Source organism: Harmonia axyridis, chromosome 1 (assembly GCF_914767665.1).
Source record: "Harmonia axyridis chromosome 1, icHarAxyr1.1, whole genome shotgun sequence".
Lineage (NCBI taxonomy): Eukaryota > Metazoa > Arthropoda > Insecta > Coleoptera > Coccinellidae > Harmonia > Harmonia axyridis.
The window spans coordinates 46,233,607-46,255,648 of record NC_059501.1 but is presented as its reverse complement, the minus strand read 5'-3'; the positions used below and the strand labels follow the sequence as shown (position 1 = coordinate 46,255,648).

Below are 22,042 nucleotides of genomic sequence, written 5' to 3'. Positions count from 1 at the left end.
ATATATATATATATATATATATATATATATATATATATATATATTGAAAGTGTAATTTTCTTGGGTTTAGAGCACATTAAAATTCAAATATTTATATTTTATTCAGTGAAATCGACATATGTTTCGGCGTAAATAAGCCTTTTTCAAGATTGTATATAATAACAGTTGGACATCAACATCTAAAATTAATTAAAATTGATTATTATTCATTTTTTTTTTTTTCCCTTATGTCTATGCTAACTTACTAGTCTAGCAATATTCCTATAATAAAAATTGTACAAGTCAAATCAATAAAATTTAATCTTTACGAGGGTACTGTCAAATAAAATTTGATTTGTTTAATTCTTGACAATGCAGTTCCCCAGTTTATCACTTGAATTGCCATCTGTGTTTATCTATCTATATTAATAAATATGTTATTGAAGTTTTCATTTCATTTTGATTTTGTTTTACAATTGTAGTCACAGATGCCTCCTCCAGATAGGTTTTATATTATTGCAGGATATTATGGTAAATTTTTGCTAAATTTTTCAGGTCGGTTCTGTCGTTTATAGAGTTTTTTTCCTTTTGAATGTAAATCATTTCCAGAAAAGTCCTAATTTTGCTGTTGGTTTCTTTGTGTAAGATTTCACAGTTGTCGAAGTCGAACCCATGGTTAGTTGTTAATTCATGTTTCTTTAAGGCTGTAGAATTTTTTGCATATTTGTGGCCGTTGATTCTTTCTTTTATATATTGGGTTGTTTGGCCTATGTAAACTCCTGAACATTCCTTGCATTTTAGTTTGTAAACACAATTGGATATTTTATCTTTTGGAATTTTGGATTTTAGCTTGGTGTAGAGATGTTTCAAATTGTTTTTGGATTTATGTGCAATTTTTATGTCCGTGTCTTTGAATATGTAATTAATTTTTTCTGATAAATTTTTCACGTATGGAATTGCTACATATTTTTTGTTTCCTTTTGTGGCTTCGTTTTCGATGGTATTATAAGCTGAATGAATTCTGTTTTTAAATATTTTTTCTATTAGATTTGATGGATAGTTATTTCGATTTAGGATTTTCTTTGCTTTTTTTATTGTCTCGATACGATATTTTGGTGATGTCAGCTTTATCGATCTATCGGCAATCCCTGAAATTACACTTTTTTTATATTGAATTGGTGCTATTGATTTATAATTTAGGTATCTGCCTGACCATGTTTCTTTTGTGTGCCAAATTGTTTCTATTTTTGAGTTCATAATATTATGTATGAGTGTCATATCTAAAAAGTTTATTCTGTTGTCTTCTTCAATTTCTGTTGTAAATTTAATTTTTGGATGATAGTTGTTTAATTCGTTTAAAATTAATAATATATCTGCTTCGGAAACTGCAGTCAGGCAGTCATCTACATATCTTTTGAAAAAAGATATTTTGTGTTTTATTTTATTTATTATGGTTTCTTCAAGATCTTCCATTACCAATTGGGCTAATAGTGCTGATAGAGGGGCTCCCATGCTGCATCCGTCTATTTGGATGTAAAAAGAATCCTCAAACTGAAAATAAGAGTTTGATATGCAGAAATCAGTGGCCTTCAGAAATTCAACTTTCGTGAGATCTGTGTGATGTTTTATTTCATCCCATCGTTTTGCAATTATGCTTTTGGCTTTTTCCATCGGAGTGTTGGTATATAGGCTGACAACATCAAATGATACCAATTTTTCATTGTCTTTCAAGCTCACTGTATTTATGAATTGTTTGAATGTCCAAGAATCTTTTATGTGGTATGCATTCTGGCCAATAATGGGTGAAATACACTTGGATAAATATTTTGATAAATTATAGGTAGGACTTTGAATACAGCTGACAATTGGTCTTAATGGAATATTGTTTTTGTGGAGCTTAGGTAAACCGTAGAATTGGGGAGGTACAGCGTTGTGTATTTTGAGACTGGAACATAGTTTTTTAGGTAGAAGATTTTTCATTTCCCAATTTTTTATTAATTCGTTATTTTTCTTTTGAATTATTTGTGTAGGATTTCTATTCAATCTTTTGTAAGTTTGTTCGTCATTAAGATGTTCCATTATTTTATTTTTATATTCACTTTTGTTCATAATAACAGTTTTATTCAATTTATCTGGTTTCAGGATGGTGAGTTGAGGATTGTTCTTCAGAAATACTGTCGTTTCTTTGATTTTTTTATTCAATATTACTTGTTCTCTATTCTTCTTAGAATTTTTGTGTTTGAAATTAGTGATGGTATTTGTAATATCTGTTCTTATTTTTGTCTGTGTTTCTGGTTCCAGATTCATAATTGCAGTTTCCAAACTCGCAACAATGTCCGTTATAGGTATGTCTTTTGTTTTATATTCTTTGCTGTAGTTTGGGCCCAAGCTTAAAACTTCCATGACTGTTTTAGGTATAGTAGTGTTAGTGAGGTTAGTGACCCACTCTGTATGTGTGATATCGGTATTATCATTTTTGTTGTTCAATTCCTGTATTTTTTTTATTTGTTTGCTTTGGATTTTTTTGAATGTTTCCTCTATTTTCATATTCTGGATGTTAAGATATTGTCTAATATAGTTAGATGGTTGTACATTATTCAACTCCGACTCTGTATGTTTAATTTCCCTTTCTAGTTTTCTCAGGTGTTTCGTTGTGTCTGTTAGAAGTAGATTGAGTGTTTTCAATTGGAAACAACGTACTGCACTGTCAAATTTTACCCCCATTGAGTTGTCCAGGAATTTGATGTGGGGAAGACTAAATTTCAGAAATGTTGGACATAATTGTGCATTTTTGCATTGTAAAAGAAATAGTCTCCTGTTTTTCTGCTTCGCATTCTTCTTTTTGATGTTCCAAAGTTTTTTCAAAGCTTGTGATATGTCCTCAGGATAGTTGTCACGAATAAATCTCATGTTGATGTTGTTTGTCTCCATTTTTTCACCCAGGAGCTTATGAATAGGAAAAGTAATATTTCTTGTGCTATATTTGATGTATTGATATTCAATACATCAAATATAGCATATGTACAACCATCTAACTATATTAGACAATATCTTAACATCCAGAATATGAAAATAGAGGAAACATTCAAAAAAATCCAAAGCAAACAAATAAAAAAAATACAGGAATTGAACAACAAAAATGATAATACCGATATCACACATACAGAGTGGGTCACTAACCTCACTAACACTACTATACCTAAAACAGTCATGGAAGTTTTAAGCTTGGGCCCAAACTACAGCAAAGAATATAAAACAAAAGACATACCTATAACGGACATTGTTGCGAGTTTGGAAACTGCAATTATGAATCTGGAACCAGAAACACAGACAAAAATAAGAACAGATATTACAAATACCATCACTAATTTCAAACACAAAAATTCTAAGAAGAATAGAGAACAAGTAATATTGAATAAAAAAATCAAAGAAACGACAGTATTTCTGAAGAACAATCCTCAACTCACCATCCTGAAACCAGATAAATCGAATAAAACCGTTATTATGAACAAAAGTGAATATAAAAATAAAATAATGGAACATCTTAATGACGAACAAACTTACAAAAGATTGAATAGAAATCCTACACAAATAATTCAAAAGAAAAATAACGAATTAATAAAAAATTGGGAAATGAAAAATCTTCTACCTAAAAAACTATGTTCCAGTCTCAAAATACACAACGCTGTACCTCCCCAATTCTACGGTTTACCTAAGCTCCACAAAAACAATATTCCATTAAGACCAATTGTCAGCTGTATTCAAAGTCCTACCTATAATTTATCAAAATATTTATCCAAGTGTATTTCACCCATTATTGGCCAGAATGCATACCACATAAAAGATTCTTGGACATTCAAACAATTCATAAATACAGTGAGCTTGAAAGACAATGAAAAATTGGTATCATTTGATGTTGTCAGCCTATATACCAACACTCCGATGGAAAAAGCCAAAAGCATAATTGCAAAACGATGGGATGAAATAAAACATCACACAGATCTCACGAAAGTTGAATTTCTGAAGGCCACTGATTTCTGCATATCAAACTCTTATTTTCAGTTTGAGGATTCTTTTTACAGCCAAATAGACGGATGCAGCATGGGAGCCCCTCTATCAGCACTATTAGCCCAATTGGTAATGGAAGATCTTGAAGAAACCATAATAAATAAAATAAAACACAAAATATCTTTTTTCAAAAGATATGTAGATGACTGCCTGACTGCAGTTTCCGAAGCAGATATATTATTAATTTTAAACGAATTAAACAACTATCATCCAAAAATTAAATTTACAACAGAAATTGAAGAAGACAACAGAATAAACTTTTTAGATATGACACTCATACATAATATTATGAACTCAAAAATAGAAACAATTTGGCACACAAAAGAAACATGGTCAGGCAGATACCTAAATTATAAATCAATAGCACCAATTCAATATAAAAAAAGTGTAATTTCAGGGATTGCCGATAGATCGATAAAGCTGACATCACCAAAATATCGTATCGAGACAATAAAAAAAGCAAAGAAAATCCTAAATCAAAATAACTATCCATCAAATCTAATAGAAAAAATATTTAAAAACAGAATTCATTCAGCTTATAATACCATCGAAAACGAAGCCACAAAAGGAAACAAAAAATATGTAGCAATTCCATACGTGAAAAATTTATCAGAAAAAATTAATTACATATTCAAAGACACGGACATAAAAATTGCACATAAATCCAAAAACAATTTGAAACATCTCTACACCAAGCTAAAATCCAAAATTCCAAAAGATAAAATATCCAATTGTGTTTACAAACTAAAATGCAAGGAATGTTCAGGAGTTTACATAGGCCAAACAACCCAATATATAAAAGAAAGAATCAACGGCCACAAATATGCAAAAAATTCTACAGCCTTAAAGAAACATGAATTAACAACTAACCATGGGTTCGACTTCGACAACTGTGAAATCTTACACAAAGAAACCAACAGCAAAATTAGGACTTTTCTGGAAATGATTTACATTCAAAAGGAAAAAAACTCTATAAACGACAGAACCGACCTGAAAAATTTAGCAAAAATTTACCATAACATCCTGCAATAATATAAAACCTATCTGGAGGAGGCATCTGTGACTACAATTGTAAAACAAAATCAAAATGAAATGAAAACTTCAATAACATATTTATTAATATAGATAGATAAACACAGATGGCAATTCAAGTGATAAACTGGGGAACTGCATTGTCAAGAATTAAACAAATCAAATTTTATTTGACAGTACCCTCGTAAAGATTAAATTTTATTGATTTGACTTGTACAATTTTTATTATAGGAATATTGCTAAACTAGTAAGTTAGCATAGACATAAGGGAAAAAAAAAAAAATGAATAATAATCAATTTTAATTAATTTTAGATGTTGATGTCCAACTGTTATTATATACAATCTTGAAAAAGGCTTATTTACGCCGAAACATATGTCGATTTCACTGAATAAAATATAAATATTTGAATTTTAATGTGCTCTAAACCCAAGAAAATTAAACTTTCAATACATCAAATATAGCACAAGAAATATTACTTTTCCTATATATATATATATATATATATATATATATATATATATATATATATATATATATATATAGTAAGATAAATTATTTGCCGAATAAAGTAAGGAGGTGTGGTTGGGTATCTAGGCAATTTAGAAAAGATCAACAGTCTATAGTCTATTCATCTATATTTCGAACCAATATGCGGTTCTTCTTCAGGATGCTAAAAAATCACACAAATTACAAAGTTGGAAAGTTGTAAAAACAGCAATCTATGCTTACATCTGACTGGAACAGAATTATTTAAGATGATAAGTGCAGCTATAGAAGGTCTTCTACTCATAAAATTCAATAAAAATCACAATAATCGTAGAAATCTCAGAAACGTTGCCGTAATGCATATGTCAATTTTACAGGTTAAAACTCATAGAACAGGGGAACACAGAGAAAACAACAATTCACGAAGTGACATAAAGTCATGTTTATCTAGATGGCCTACGATCTAAGGATAACAAATAACTATATACAACACTTAACTTCTTCAAGTCAGTCTTCTTATTTATATTAATTTCATTTTCATTTATAAAACACATTTCAGGGAAACTTTTTTTATTATAGTTAGAATTGGTACATAATATTTCAACTTCATCAAACTTAAAATGGTGGTCTAGAGAGGACGAATGGCTAGCTAATGCACATCTATCAGGTCGTAATCTGGCGTCACTCTTATGTATGTTTAAAAAGACGTATCTCAATACATAAGAGTGACGCCAGATTACGACCTGATAGATGTGCATTAGCTAGCCATTCGTCCTCTCTAGACCACCATTTTAAGTTTGATGAAGTTGAAATATTATGTACCAATTCTAACTATAATAAAAGAAGTTTCCTTGAAATGTGTATGAGTTTTAACCTGTAAAATTGACATATGCATTACGGCAACGTTTCTGAGATTTCTACGATTATTGTGATTTTTATTGAATTTTATGAGTAGAAGACCTTCTATAGCTGCACTTATCATCTTAAATAATTCTGTTCCAGTCAGATGTAAGCATAGATTGCTGTTTTTACAACTTTCCAACTTTGTAATTTGTGTGATTTTTTTTTAGCATCCTGAAGAAGAACCGCATATTGGTTCGAAATATAGATGAATAGACTATAGACTGTTGATCTTTTCTAAATTGCCTAGATACCCAACCACACCTCCTTATATATATATATATATATATATATATATATATATATATATATATATATATATATATATATATATATATATATATTATTAGCTGTAACGGGTTGGTGCACCGAAAAACAGTAAAACATCTACTTGAGATGGATCTCCCCCATAACACCATTGCATGGATGCAGAAGGCCGTAATTTTGGGAACGGTCAACATAATACGGCAAGTACTTTTCCCTCATTAACAGATGGGATGGCTCTTGGCAGCGATGCCCGGGTCATCTGACTGATCCACATTGCGTGTGAAGGTAAAAAAAAAAAAAATATATATATATATATAGATATATATATATATATATATATATATATATATATATATATATATGTTCGGATAGGTTTCCTATATACAGGGTGTTTCATCATAAACTGGACAAACATATATATTCGTGTAGAGGACATCGGGAGAATCATTTTTGCCTTATACAATATATCCCGTTTTCGACGCATAAGCGAGATACAGGGTGTTAAACGTCAATTTTGAGCAAGATTCTTATGGGTGTGGTCAGTTTTGTATAACACTCAAAGAAACGGTTTTTGGTCAAATCTCAGTATTTTTGGGTCCTCTATTCAGAAAAGTTGATGAAATCCGAAAAAAGAATTACAAAATGGCGGAAAACCTGCAACGTTCCTAATTTTTTTTTCCAGTGGTCAAATTGAATTTTAGTTCCTGAATGAACACAATTTTCTAAGAATTTCTGTGCAAAAATTTTTTCAAAAATCGAACACAATTTTTTTTTTACATGTCTACAGCGATAAAAAAATTTCACCCGAAATGAATGAAATTTTGTACAATTATACTCCTTCAATTATCAATCACGAATATAAAAACAGAATTGTAAAATATCAAACGGTTTCGTTACTACAGCCATTCAAATGTTTCGTTCAAACCTCCAAAAAAAATTTAGAATGGCTTCTTAGAGTCAAAATTATTAAATTATTGCTATTTCCAAAAATTCCGGATGCTAAAATGTATTTATACAAAAAAATTCGGTAAAACTTAGTTGGGAGTCGAATCCTCGATTCCAACGTAAGTATTAATGAAGAAATTAAGACAGTTCTAAGGATATTAATATTCGTTGCTAAGAAACGGAAGTTCGTTGCTTATAGAATTCTACTGGTTATTTGAATTTCACTGAATATAATTTCGCAAGTATCGTGACAGGAATTTGTTGTTATTATTATTATTATTAACTGTCATGCGCGAGAATGTCGAGAATTCCCTTCAAATACCATTTTGACGTTGATGTTATTTTGTTCCAAACAACAACAAAATTTACATTTTCTGTTGTTTCCCATTTTAATTGCGGAGTGGAATGAAACAGTTTATATGTAGAATTTTCCAAAATTCGTCTTTAATTGAGCTTTCTTTGTAGATGAAATTTGGTATTATTATATCAACAGCTACAAAAATATACAAAATCTTCTGCAGACCAATTTTTGAATATAAACACACTATATAGAACTGAACTAGTGCCAATAAGGGAAAGACTGCAAAAATTTCCAAGGAAACTTTTCTAAAGGCTACACAACATAGAACTAAAGTGACCATTGATGCGAATATGATAGAAGTTGTTTATTATTATTATATTTATTTGTAGGTTGATCAATTAATGTGATTTGATAATATGAAAGAGAAGTTTGTATGATGAGATTGAATTGAAAGTGCCCTTTTGTTACTATGAATAAGTATTCAAATTAAAGCTTCTTATAATTATTTTATGTGAATTGAGAAATTTATTGTTTGTAATAATGGATTGAACTTTAAGAAATTACATTAAAATATCTAGAAATGGATTTTTAAAAGTACTACTAGCTTGTTTCATATCAAGATTAGTTTGACATTTCACCTTGATAATAATTTCAAACTTTAAATCAATGTGTTATGTGAAGGATCAGGGCAAGAAAAAGATTATTTCAGATTGTAGCATCCCTTATACTATTATATATAGATCATTCAGAAACCACTCATGAATCTCAAAAAAGATTTCTCTTGGGGTTTCAATACAGAAGGGTAATATCATTCAGTGATTATGGTTAAGTAAACACTCGGACAATAATAAGTATATGATTGATAAAAAAATTGGAGGACCAATTTTGTCACTTGTATCATAATAAATATGAATTTAATATTCCTATTTTTTTTTTTTAAGAAATCCAAATTGTTAATTTTTAGGTTTTCTTGTACTCTATAATAATATACTGAATAGTTAAACGATATTACTGGGCAGACGCTCCATTACTAAAAATGCTAATGAGGTAATTTTATTTTCAGATTAGGATATAATGCATATAATGGAAATATAATAAAATCTGTATCAAATTCTTTACAGCATAGAGAATTTTGGCTGTTCAATACAGTTGAGAATACACTTTCATTGAGTTATGGGAAATGAAATCGTATAATCAATACAGGAAGTAGTTTATTGTAAGAAAACTTACAGTTGTTCAAAATTATATATAATTATATTATATTAATTATAATTAATTTCATTGATTTATGTAAAGGATGTATGTCATATTTTATTTTGATATTGACTGGTTCTTCTATCCACATTTGAACATTGTACGTCTCTTATATGTGTAACATGCTGGTTCAGTTAGAATTTATTACCTCGATTTTTTTGTCAATCTCATTTCAATGTTCTAAATTATTTTCTATGAAGTTCTGGTAGTCTCTGCTAAAAATGAAAAAAGAATATGAATTTAGAGAAAAGTTTTTTCATAGAAGATGCATACTATTCATTTTTTTCTTGGGAAATAGATTTGCTTCTCAATTTTCACTTCTTAGATGTTAGTTCTTCTTGGCATTGACCCTATGTTTGGAAAATTTTCCATTGATAGTTGCATATAATCTCCTCTTTCCTTCTGCATTGAGAGTCTTCAATTGTTTTACACATTTCAGCAAATCCTAAAACAGTTGAAATAATGAATTATACAAAAACTTGAATTGAGCTTGCTTTAACTTACATTTTCTGTGTTATTGCTTATAGATGTGAAATTTTGTGAACTAGAAATGGTTTCATCTATAAAATGTCCCACATCTTCATTATAGTTAACTTGTTGATGGCTCATTAATTTTTAAATTGTTGTCGTCATCTTAAACAGAATTTATTCTTTGTCCGAACATAGTAACAGCATGCAAATGCTTGCACAATATAACTTTGATGCTATTAGTGGAACACTCACATTTATATTTGTGCAAGCATATTTAATAATGACTACAATATCCTAAACCACAATCTGGATCATATGATGATATAAATTGTGTATTATAATATTTATCATCATATACAGACCTCCTCTATTAAGTCTTTCATTGTTTCTGCTTTTTTATGAGATTCTACAGAAATTTTTTGTTGATAGTTGTTGGAATTAAGTCTTTCATTTCTCATAATTTTCATCCACATCTTTTCATCAACTATTTCTTCCAACAAATCTGATAGCTTGTCAACTCTAAAACAATGAATACTCGTAAATTGATAATTGCAAGAATAGAATTATGTATAATACCTTATTTTCTTTTCCTTCTATTTTATTAGATTTCGGATATTTATTCAAGCTCTCTATCGCCATATTTGTATGAATACCTGCTCATATACTTTAACAATAGGCCACATCATTATTCTCTGTTGGTTTTGAAAGTAATGACTTAAAAATATCCATGATTAGTTTCGTTAGAATAAACAATCTGCCAAATTCTGCTCACTTTTTCAGATAATTTAGGAATTTGGGTAAAATTTGTTCTTCCTCATTAACCAATATATTTGTATGAATTAAGCAATAAAAATTGCTCTTCAACACTTTTTCACTTGTAAAATTCGAATATACCCAAATAGAGGCAAATATATTGTCACTGTGTCTATTCATGACAGTTGACAAGTGTCAAGTAATGATTTTAGTTGCAGATCCTCGGGAACTCGAGGATTTACGACACAGCCGATTCACGAAGAAACCCGAATCATCGATCGGGTCCAAATATTTGGTCCGTTTTAGCGTATCCTAACGTTAACCACGAGAGGTCCTGTATTCATAGTAGAAGGGGGTGACCCACGTGATGGAGGTCGCGCAGTTGTTAGGCAGCCTCCAGTCATTGATCGAGCTGTCATCGATCGAGTAGTTATAGATCGAGTTGTTTTCGATCGGTTTGTTGTCGATCGAGTTGTTATCGATTGTGCAGGAACCGATGGTGATGTCACGTGACTTCGAGTCATCGATCGGGTTATTATCGAACGGGTGGCAACTGGGAGCCTGGTACGGGTGGTATGAAGCTGAACTGTCGATTGGGTTGTTGTCGGGGGCTGAGTTATCGATCGATGTGTTGCCCTGAGACGGGAAATCAAAGGTTTCCAAGTGTTGGGTAATCTTTGACCGTCATCCCGTTTGTTGAGACAATTGGATCGTTTTTCGATCTCGAGTGCTTCACGGATTATCCTACATGTGAGGGTTCTCTCTGCAGAGATGGTCTTACATCCCTCAAAATCAACGTTATGTCCTGTTTCAGAATAGTGTTTGAATAGGGCAGATGTTGGGTCTCCTTGGCGTATTGCAAGTTGGTGCTCATATATTCTGTTAGTTATACGTCTGTTGGTTTGTCCTATGTATGTTCTAGGACATGCGGAACATGGTATCTCGTATACTCCTTGAGACTCGTTATCGATCGTATCCTTTGGTGTTCGAAGAAATTTGGAAATTTTGTTATCGGCTGTGAAAACTGTTTTTATATCCTGTTTTCGTAGTATGCGACTGATTTTGTCAGTGACACCTTTGGTGAAAGGTAGAAAAGCTTTATGGGGGAAATTTTCTGGAGGATTTTTGGGCTGTTGTGTATGGGTCTGATATCGGTTGATGGCTTTCTGAACTTGTTGACTGTTGTAGCCATTCTGTTGTAGTCGGTTTGAAGGATGTTGATTTCTTTTTGATTGTGTAGGTTATCTGTCAGTTTTATGGATCTATGTATTAAGGAGTTCAATACGGAAATGATTTGAGACGGATGATGGTGTGAATTTGAATTCAGGTAGCGGTTTGTGTGAATTGGTTTTCTGTAAATCGTGTGTGTGTGTGTGGAGGAATCGTTGGATTTCGCTACGAGGACATCAAGAAAAGGGAGTGAGTTGTTGGTTTCAACTTCCATAGTGAATTTGATATGGATATTTATTTTATTCAGATGATCAAAGAAGTCTTGGAGAGTTTCGGGTCCATGTGGCCATATGACGAAAACATCGTCCACATATCGAAGCCAGCAAGTAGGTTTTAGGTGGAACGATTCGATGGCGTTGGTTTCAAAATCTTCCATGTAAATATCAGCGATGGCTGGAGAAAGTGGAGATCGCATGGGTGTACCCCTCACCTGTTTGTAAAATGTACCTTGAAAGAGGAAGTACGTGTTCGACATGCAATGGTTTATAAGGGTCAATGTATCCTGGGGTATGCGATGTTTGGTCTCCAGTATTTCAAGGGACTCTTTGAGTGGAATATTGGTGAAGAGAGATACGACGTCAAAACTGACAAGAATGTCTGACTCATGGATTTGATACGTTCTTAAGGTTTCGATGAAGTGGAAAGAATTCTTTACATGCGATGATGATTCTTCAGCTAGTGGTTGAAGTGTAGAAGCTAAGTATTTAGCAAGATGATGAGTTGGGGATCCAAAGGCACTGACGATTGGACGAAGAGGGATGTCCGGTTTGTGAACTTTAGGCAATCCGTAGATTCGAGGGATTCGAGAAAATCTTTCCCTTGGGATGTGAGATTTTCTGATTTCTATCGGAAGCTTCGAGGCAGTGATGAGAGCTTTGGTTTTCTTTTCTAGATAGGTTGTAGGGTCCTGCGGGGTGGTTTTGTATTCTGAAGACTTCAGGAGGGATGACATCTTCTCCACGTAGTCAGAAGTGTTGAGAATAACCGTAGCGTCACCCTTGTCGGCTGGAAGGACAATGATATCGGTATTATTATGGAGATTTCTGAGGCATATTCTTTCAGAACGTGAGATGTTTGATGGAGGAAGTTTGGCTCTCCTTTGGGTGCTGGCAATGTCCTGACGTGTTTCCTCGGCTTCGGTTGGGGGGAGGTGCGATATGGCGGATTCCACCTGAGTAATGTAGTCGGTAGTTTGTGTGGGGTGATACAAAAATTGAATCCTTTAGATCGTAGCTCTCGAGTGATCTGATTGATGGGGGTATCGGAGAGATTGTGTATCAGGACAGGGGGGTTGGATGTTTGTTTAGGTAGGATTTTGTGTTGGAGAAGGAAAAACAGTTTTTTCTTCTAGGAATAGGTCTCTTTTGCACTTATATGATCTGCCTTTTTGATAGAGATTCTAAGATAAGTGTCCCAGATAATAGGATGGATGTTAGCAAGCGATAAAATTCCAAAGTGATGATAAAGTGACGAGTTGGTTGTATCGAGAGTTTGTCTGATGTTGTGGATGGTTTTCCGGATTAAGGCATGACTGCACTTTGCGAGAATGTTCACGGTTGAAGGTGAACCGTCTGGGTGTTTTAATCGAAAATTTGTAGGAATGACCTTGTTGTCTCGGCATGACTTGAGGAATGTTTAGTCACAAAGAAGTTTGGATCTGCGAATTAGAAGCGATGAATACATTCTAGAAGATTTCAAAATGTCCTCCCCGTAGAGGCGTGAAATATGTTCGGATAGGTTTCCGCGGTAGGAAATATTTGAACTTTGTGTGTACCGAATTGGACCGCGTCTAATATTTTGTCGTGTTCGACGTTTCGGCTCCGATTTTGGAGCCATTTTCAAGAACCGTTGACTTTACGCCAGGGTCTCAATCTGCCTATTCCCCAGGTATCATCAACAAGAGTATTCTCGTACGTGTGGTTATCTTCCGTCCCTCGAGGCAACTGAACGTTAACCACGAGAGGTCCTGTATTCATAGTAGAAGGAGGTGACCCACGTGATGGAGGTTGCGCAGTTGTTTGGCAGCCTCCAGTCATTGATCGAGCTGTCATCGATCGAGTAGTTTTCGATCGGTTTGTTGTCGATCGAGTTGTTATCGATTGTGCAGGAACCGATGGTGATGTCACGTGACTTCGAGTCATCGATCGGGTTGTTATCGAACGGGTGGCAACTGGGAGCCTGGTACGGGTGGTATGAAGCTGAACTGTCGATCGGGTTGTTGTCGGGGGCTGAGTTATCGATCGATGTGTTGCCATGAGACAGGAAATCAAAGGTTTCCAAGTGTTGGGTAATCTTTGACCGTCATCCCGTTTGTTGAGACAATTGGGTCGTTTTTCGAGCTCGAGTGCTTCACGGAGTATCCTACATGTGAGGGTTCTCCCTGCAGAGATGGTCTTACATCCCTCAAAATCAACGTTATGTCCTGTTTCAGAGTAGTGTTTGAATAGGGCAGATGTTGGATCTACTTGGCGTATTGCAAGTTGGTGCTCATATATTCTGTTAGTTATACGTCTGTTGGTTTGTCCTATGTATGTTCTAGGACATCCGGAACATGGTATCTGGTATACTCCTTGAGACTCGTTATCGATCGTATCCTTTGGTGTTCGAAGAAATTTGGAAATTTTGTTATCGGCTGTGAAAACTGTTTTTATATCCTGTTTTCGTAGTATGCGACTGATTTTGTCAGTGACACCTTTGATAAAAGGTAGAAAAGCTTTATGAGGGAAATATTCTGGAGGATTTTTGGGCTGTTGTGTATGGGTCTGATGTCGGTTGATGGCTTTCTGAACTTGTTGACTGTTGTAGCCATTCTGTTGTAGGGCGGTTTGAAGGATGTTGATTTCTTTCTGAATGTGTAGGTTATCTGTCAGTTTTATGGATCTATGTATTAAGGAGTTCAATACGGAGTTGATTTGAGACGGATGATGGTGTGAATTTGTATTCAGGTAGCGGTTTGTGTGGGTTGGTTTTCTGTAAATCGTGTGTGTGAAGGAATCGTTGGATTTCACTACGAGGATATCAAGAAAAGGGAGTGAGTTGTTAGTTTCAACTTCCATTATGAATTTGATATGGATATTTATATTATTCAGATGATCAAAGAAGTCTTGAAGAGTTTCGGGTTCATGTCGCTATATGGCGAAGACATCGTCCACATATCGAAGCCAGCAAGTAGGTTTAAGGTGGAACGATTCGATGGCGTTGGTTTCAAAATCTTCCATGTAAATATCAGCGATGGCTGGAGAAAGTGGAGATCCCATGGGTGCACCCCTCACCTGTTTGTAAAATGTACCTTGAAAGAGGAAGTACGTGTTCGACATGCAATGGTTTATAAGGGTCAATTCAAACACTACTCTGAAACAGGACATAACGTTGATTTTGAGGGATGTAAGACCATCTCTGCAGAGAGAACCCTCACATGTAGGATAATCCGTGAAGCATTCGAGATCGAAAAACGACCCAATTGTCTCAACAAACGGGATTACGGTCAAATATTACCCAACACTTGAAAACCTTTGATTTCCCGTCTCATGGCAACACATCGGTCGATAACTCAGCCCCCGACAACAACCCGATCGACAGTTCAGCTTCATACCACCCGTACCAGGCTTCCAGTTGCCACCCGTTCGATAACAACCCGATCGATGACTCGAAGTCACGTGACATCACCATCGGTTCCTGCACAACCGATAACAACTCGATCGACAACAAACCGATCGAAAACAACTCGATCTATAACTACTCGATCGATGACAGCTCGATCAATGACTGGAGGCTGCCTAACAACTGCGCAACTGGCTCCTGCGCAACCTCCATCACTTGGGTCACCTCCTTCTTCTATGAATAGAGGACCTCTCGTGGTTAACGTTCAGTTGTCTCGAGGGACGGAAGATAACCACACCTACGAGAATACTCTTGTTGATGATACCTGGGGAATAGGCAGATTGAGACCCTGGCGTAAAGTCAACGGTTCTTGAAAATGGCTCCAAAATCGGAGCCGAAACGTCGAACACGACAAAATATTAGACGCGGTCCAATTCGGTACACACAAAGTTCAAATATTTCCTACCGCGGAAACCTATCCGAACATATTTCACGCCTCTACGGGGAGGACATTTTGAAATCTTCTAGAATGTATTCATTGCTTCTAATTCGCAGATCCAAACTTCTTTGTGACTTAACATTCCTCAAGTCATGCCGAGACAACAAGGTCATTCCTACAAATTTTCGATTAAAACACCCAGACGGTTCACCTTCAACCGTGAACATCCTCGCAAAGTGCAGTCATGCCTTAATCCGGAAAACCATCCACAACATCAGACGAACTCTCGATACAACCAACTCGTCACTTTATCATCACTTTGGAATTTTATCGCTTGCTAACATCCATCCTATTATCTGGGACACTTATCTTAGAATCTCTATCGAAAAGGCAGATCATGTTCGAATAGGTTTCCGCGGTAGGAAATATTTGAACTTTGTGTGTTCCGGATTGGACACGACAAAATATTAGACGCGGTCCAATCCGGAACACACAAAGTTCATATATATATATATATATATATATATATATATATATATAGTCAATAGAAAAGCAGGTAAATAACATAATCAAAATATATATATATATATATATATAATATATATATATATATATATATATATATATATATATATATATATATATATATATATATATATATATATATATATATATATATATATATATGAGGAAGTTCTTAACGTCCCTCTGAAGCGCTTTGGCAAAAAAAAATGCCCGGCACTAGGAGTTACCTGCCCTATATGGTGATTGAAAAAAAAAAAAAAAAAAAAAAAAAAAAAAAAAATATATATATATATAGAAATGTTTCAAAAGAGACAAATCTTCTGATAAATCATCTTAATTAATTTTAATTTATTTTCATATATCTTCTGCATCGTCATCTATTAGTGTTAGTGAACAAAATAATATTGAACAACTTTTCGTGAAGTGCCCTGAATTTATCATCAACCAGGTGAAGCCATAGGTACTTAAGTGAGGTAAATTCTCCTGAATTCCCTTTCTTGGAACCTTCTTTTTGGAACCAGCTTAGCGGTGATTCGCCTAGGTTTCTTCTGCAGCCTGTTGGGGTGAGTTGCATTTCACAATTTTCCGGTTGTTCAATATTAGTAGCAAAATCATCTGAAATTGACCGCAAACCCCTTTTTGCGGACAATTATTGGTGTTGGAACCCGGGAAAATTCATCTCAAAACCCCCTAAGTTCAGTCTAATTGTCATTTCCGTTCATCTGATTGAATTTGTGATTTGATTGTCGTTCATTAATTGGGTAGTTATCGAAAATTCACAACACGGCTATCTTATCGCGCGTCATCTGTTCATTATCTTCAACGATAAGCACATCGTCTGTTCTTAGATTTTTCGGAATTAATTTATACCTTTATACATGCGGGGTTCATTCGACAATTCAAAATGCCATCAATGGAAAAATTGAAGGCCTCTTTAGCAGCATCTGTCATTAAGCGCGAGAATGCATTTTCCGCGGCATCTACTGTTCTTAAATTAATAAAGGATTTGACCACGGAAGTCGATGTGGCCAACATGTGCCTGGCTGAGTTGGTCAAAGTGGAGAAGACTTTCAGAGAAGCTGATGAGTTGGTTGTCCAACTCCATTCTCACCTAGAGGAGCCTGGTCAAATCGGATCACCATCAAAATTCGAGGCATTTTTTGAAATTTGCCTACATGTACGACGCCCATAGTCGTCTATGTCTGTTAAGGCGCCATCATTCTCATCTGCTGAGCTACCTATTCCGCGGGTTGACGTGCCATACTTTCAGGGCAAGGTTGAGGAATGGCCCGGATTCATCGCTCTATTCGATGCCTTAGTGCATCAAAACAATTCCCTGGCGCCCGTTCAGAAGTTTCACCTTTTGGCATCTGCCATCTCTGGTGAAGCAGCATCTGTCATCTCTGGTTCTGAATTGAATTCGGTGAATTACCCTCTCCTATCAAGCCCTTCACTCCCGGTATCAAAACCCTCATCGGTTATCGAATCTTTATGTGAATCAGATCTTGGATTCACGGCCAGCATCTGTTTCTTCATTGCCACAGTTGAAGAAATTTGTCACGACGCATCAGAATGCCATTCATGCCATCAAGGCATTACCAATTTCAGATCTGGCTGAGTTCCTCTTGTTTTCTCTAGCTTAGCGCAACCTCAATATACCATCTCGCCACTTGTTTGAGGGGCAGTTATCCTCTGATGACTTTCCCACTCTCGCTCAATTGCTCGAATTCACCAATCGACAGTTGCGAGTGTTGGAGAGCACTTCCGTCAACCCATCCAGTGCGCCGAACGGATCATTAAGACCTCAATCTCCAGCAGGCTTGGCATCTATTTCCCCCTCGTCTGTGCCTTCATCCTCTGCTGTGTACCCCCGCCGCCCTGCTTACGCTGGTGCCTGCCCTTCGTCGTCTTCCGCGTCTGTGTTTTGCTCGGCGAATCATTCTGTTCGCCAGTGTCGTGAGTTCAAGGCCATGAACGTTAAACAGCGACGAGCTTTCGTGACTGAAAGGCGACTATGTAGAAATTGCATGTCGTCTTTCCATGCCACCGCTAAGTGCAGTTCGAGTCAGAGTTGTCACACATGCGGGGGACGACACCATACAATTCTCCATCTGGCATATGCTGCCGCGGCATCTGCATCCACGGCATCTGCTGCCACTGCATCCCCTTTCGTTTCCCATGCTGGAAGGAAATCCCTTTCAACGGAAGAACCTCTTTCTTCGCCCTCTGTTTCATCAGAGCAGCCAACCCGTGCTTTCTCCTCATAGGGCACCTCATCACTCGATCAGCGGGGATCCCGATGTGCCGGAGCCCTGACGCGGCAGGTTCAGTATCGTCTCGAGCCTCGCCAGCTTCACCACCCCTTCATTCTTCCCACTCCTCTGGAAGTGGTTCCGAATGACTACACTGGTCATCTCGCGGTTGTCTCACTCCGTCAAACAAACATCTGTCTTAGTCTTCCCGTCTGTTCTCTTTTTATCATCTGTCTTCATCTTCGCGGTCTTCTTTGCGTCAGACCAATAATCCTGACTATCTCATGCCTACCGCTTGGATACGTCTTGATAAACGGTGGAATGTCGTGTTTGGCCGTGCTCTCCTAATTCCGGCTGCCAGCATACCCTCATCACCCGAGAGTGGGCCTCCAAGCTCCGTCTATTCATTCACCCTGAAACCATCCAACTTCCCACATTGAGTAACGCGGATCAGTTTCGCATTCGTTGATTTATCTATGATAGTTTCTTCTAAATCTTCCATTATAAGTTGTACTTTCTTAGCTGAAAGTGGAACTCCCATACTACATCCATTCATCTGAGTATAAAATTCGTTTTTGAATCGAAAATACGAGCATGAAAAGCAAAGGTCGATAGCTTTTATAAATTCTGTTTTTGATAGGTCTGTATGTTCTTCTTTTTTCCCCCATTTTTAATAATTAATTCTTTTGCTACGTTGAGTGATAAATTTGTATATAAGCTGACAACATCTAGTGAAAACAGTATTTCATTTTGTTTCAATAACATATTATTTATGAATTTTCTGAATTGCCAGGAATCCTTCACGTAGTAAGCATTTTTTCCTAGTATTGGAGTCAGACAATTTGCTAAGTATTTTCAAAGTTTGTAAATAGGATTTTGAACACAGCTAATAATTGTTCTAAGGGGTATTTCACTTTTGTGTGATTTGGGAAGTCCGTAAATTTGGGGAGGGTTTGAATCATGTGTTTTCAATTCATTACACAGCTTTTTAGGTAGAATATTTTTTTCCCATGATTTCATCAGTTAATTATTTTTAGTTTGAATTATTTTTGTTTCAGTTTTTTATAAGTTACTTCGTCTTTTAGGATATCATACATTTTTTTATCATAGTCTCTTGTATTCATTACTATGGTTTAGTTCGATTTATGTGGCTTAAGAACTGTTGTTATTTCAGGGTTATTTTTAAGGAATTATTTTGTTTTCTTGAACTTGTGATTTGATTGTAATTGTTTTTTATTTAATTTTGTATATCTTTTCTTGAAATTAGTAATAATATTTACCTGAAATACGAAATGTCGTATTTCAGCTTGAGTGTCTTTATCGAATTTTTCAATTCCTGCTTCTATATTTGTTATGATATGGTGTATCTGTTTTTCAACCGAAATGCAGTATTTTGGTCCTAAATTAAAAACTTCTTGAACATCGTTTCGTATAATTATATCAGAGATGTTCGCAATCCAATCTTATTCTTCAATTTTGTGTTTCAGTTGATTGATTTTATTTATTTGTTTAGTCCTGATTTAATTGTTCCCCTATTTATCGGTCTTTCTTTACCCACTCTCTGTTATCACTCTCTAGCATTTGATTTGTTGCATTTGTTATGCTTTTTTGTAAAATCCAGATGTTTTTGGAAGTGTCGCTAATGAGAAGGTTTATCGTCTTGAATCGAAATGTCTTAAAAGTTTCGCTGAATCTTTTTTGGGTGTTTTGGTCGGCTATCTTAATATGTCCAACATTTAAGCTGAGGAATGTTGGTACGAGTTCTGAGTCTTTACATTGTAACAGAAATATAGGTCGGTTCTTCTGTTTTACTAATTTAGACTTTTTTTCAAGTTTTCTAATATTTTGTGATCCTTCATGATTGTTGTATCTATTATTGATGTTAACTTCCATTTTCACCTGGAAGATTTTATATTATTTGTTGAATTGATTTAGAATTTTTATAATGAATTGATTCTTTGTGGTTCCGAAAATGGGAAAAATTATAATGTTCATGTACAGGCTGATCCAATATTCACGAAAATAGAAAAAGTCTGAAATTTTCCTAGTCCGGATCTGATTTACTCGAATTCAGAAATATTGAAGGAAGGCGATAGGAAAGGGTGACAAAACTTCAAGATTTGAAATTATTCGGTAGATTAGTTAAAGAGTTATTGAACTGTAAAATTTCACTCATAAGATGAACATCACCCTGTATATCCCCAACGAAGGCACTCAGGCGATTGAAACATCTTGATACGGGTCCTCCATGATGACCTTAATTTATGGTATTCGTTTGTCGCATTCTTCGCGGGACACCCTGTATATATTCTTTGGAGAAAGAGAAATACAAATTATTAATTTCAAACAATGAAGCATATGTGTCTATGAATCTCAGTATTAGCATGTTCATGTGTCACTGATTGTAACCTATTGTTTTTAGCCTGAAGAAGGCCTTATAAGGGCCCAAACGAAGTCTTGAAACTTCAATTATAACTTGGAACGAAATTTTCTATCCATTCCTTAAAATTATCAAATTTGCAACTTAAACTGTCAATTATTTCATTTTACTGTAAAAAAGGAGTTATTCACTAAGAAAAAATTTTTGTGTCAAAAGTATCTTTTGCTTTATTAATTGACATTGCGCCCCTACAATGTACCGCCCCGGCAAAATGGCCGGTATGACAGTTCTGGCGTCAACCCTGTGCATATGGAATTATCAATGAGGAAATTGCTGAATTAGGAGAATATTCGTTGAAGCTTCATCTATTTTCGCATAAGGAGAAATGTACAATAACGACTTTTGGGCATAGAAAACACTTGCAAACCGTTGAAACAAATGGTGAATATCAAAATTGGCAATGAATCTCTGAAGGTTGAAAACAATGAACGAAATCCAGGACTCATAGTAGAAAATGATTTCATGTTCGATAAACATATCTCCCAATGTATTCGAAGACCATATTTTGAACTGATAACTATCTACAACAACGACCAGTGGATACCAGAAAAAAAATTTGTGCGATTCTCTTGTACTTTCGACATTTAATTACAGAGATGTAGTTTATGGTGATTGCCTCACCAGTATCGAAAAAATGAGAACTCAAGAAGTGCAGAATTTTTGTCAGTGGTGCATTTCTAGCATTCGAAAATATGACAGAGTTTCACATAAGTTAACGGAATATGGTTTGCTTGAATATCGTCGAAAATTTCAAGCGACATGTTTCGTAGTAGTACCATAGTATAAGGAAAGGATAGTAAGCCAGTGTAGTGCTTTTTTCAATTTTGTTGATGTTGAGCGCCATCTAGTTGCACTCACGTTAAGCCTCGAATTTTACTGTCAAAAAATTGGTCCGTAAAGTGGATCCCTCTGAAAGAATGGGTGTTATTTTGAAGAACTAAAACATTTGAAATAGAGTGGTCAGAAGATTTCTATATTTTGATATTTTTTCCGCTCTACAATAAGAATTTACGCCAGTGGCGTGTATTTGTGATGAACAAATACAATGCTACAAGTTTAAAATGAAATCACTAATCAGGTCACGTCGTCATGAAATGA

General features: G+C 35.0%; 2 long non-coding RNA genes across 2 annotated transcripts; one reads left to right on the top strand and one right to left on the bottom strand.

The window, feature by feature from the left end:
* Positions 1–8,034: 8,034 nt before the first annotated feature.
* On the top strand, positions 8,035–9,252 carry LOC123670700. The gene is made up of 2 exons (XR_006745967.1): positions 8,035–8,782; positions 9,044–9,252. It is a non-coding gene; the product is annotated as an uncharacterized LOC123670700 (long non-coding RNA).
* LOC123670699 lies at positions 9,175–10,037 on the bottom strand. Its single transcript, XR_006745966.1, has 3 exons — positions 9,739–10,037; positions 9,508–9,679; positions 9,175–9,449 (listed from the first exon to the last, which is right to left on the bottom strand). It is a non-coding gene; the product is annotated as an uncharacterized LOC123670699 (long non-coding RNA).
* Positions 10,038–22,042: the final 12,005 nt, after the last annotated feature.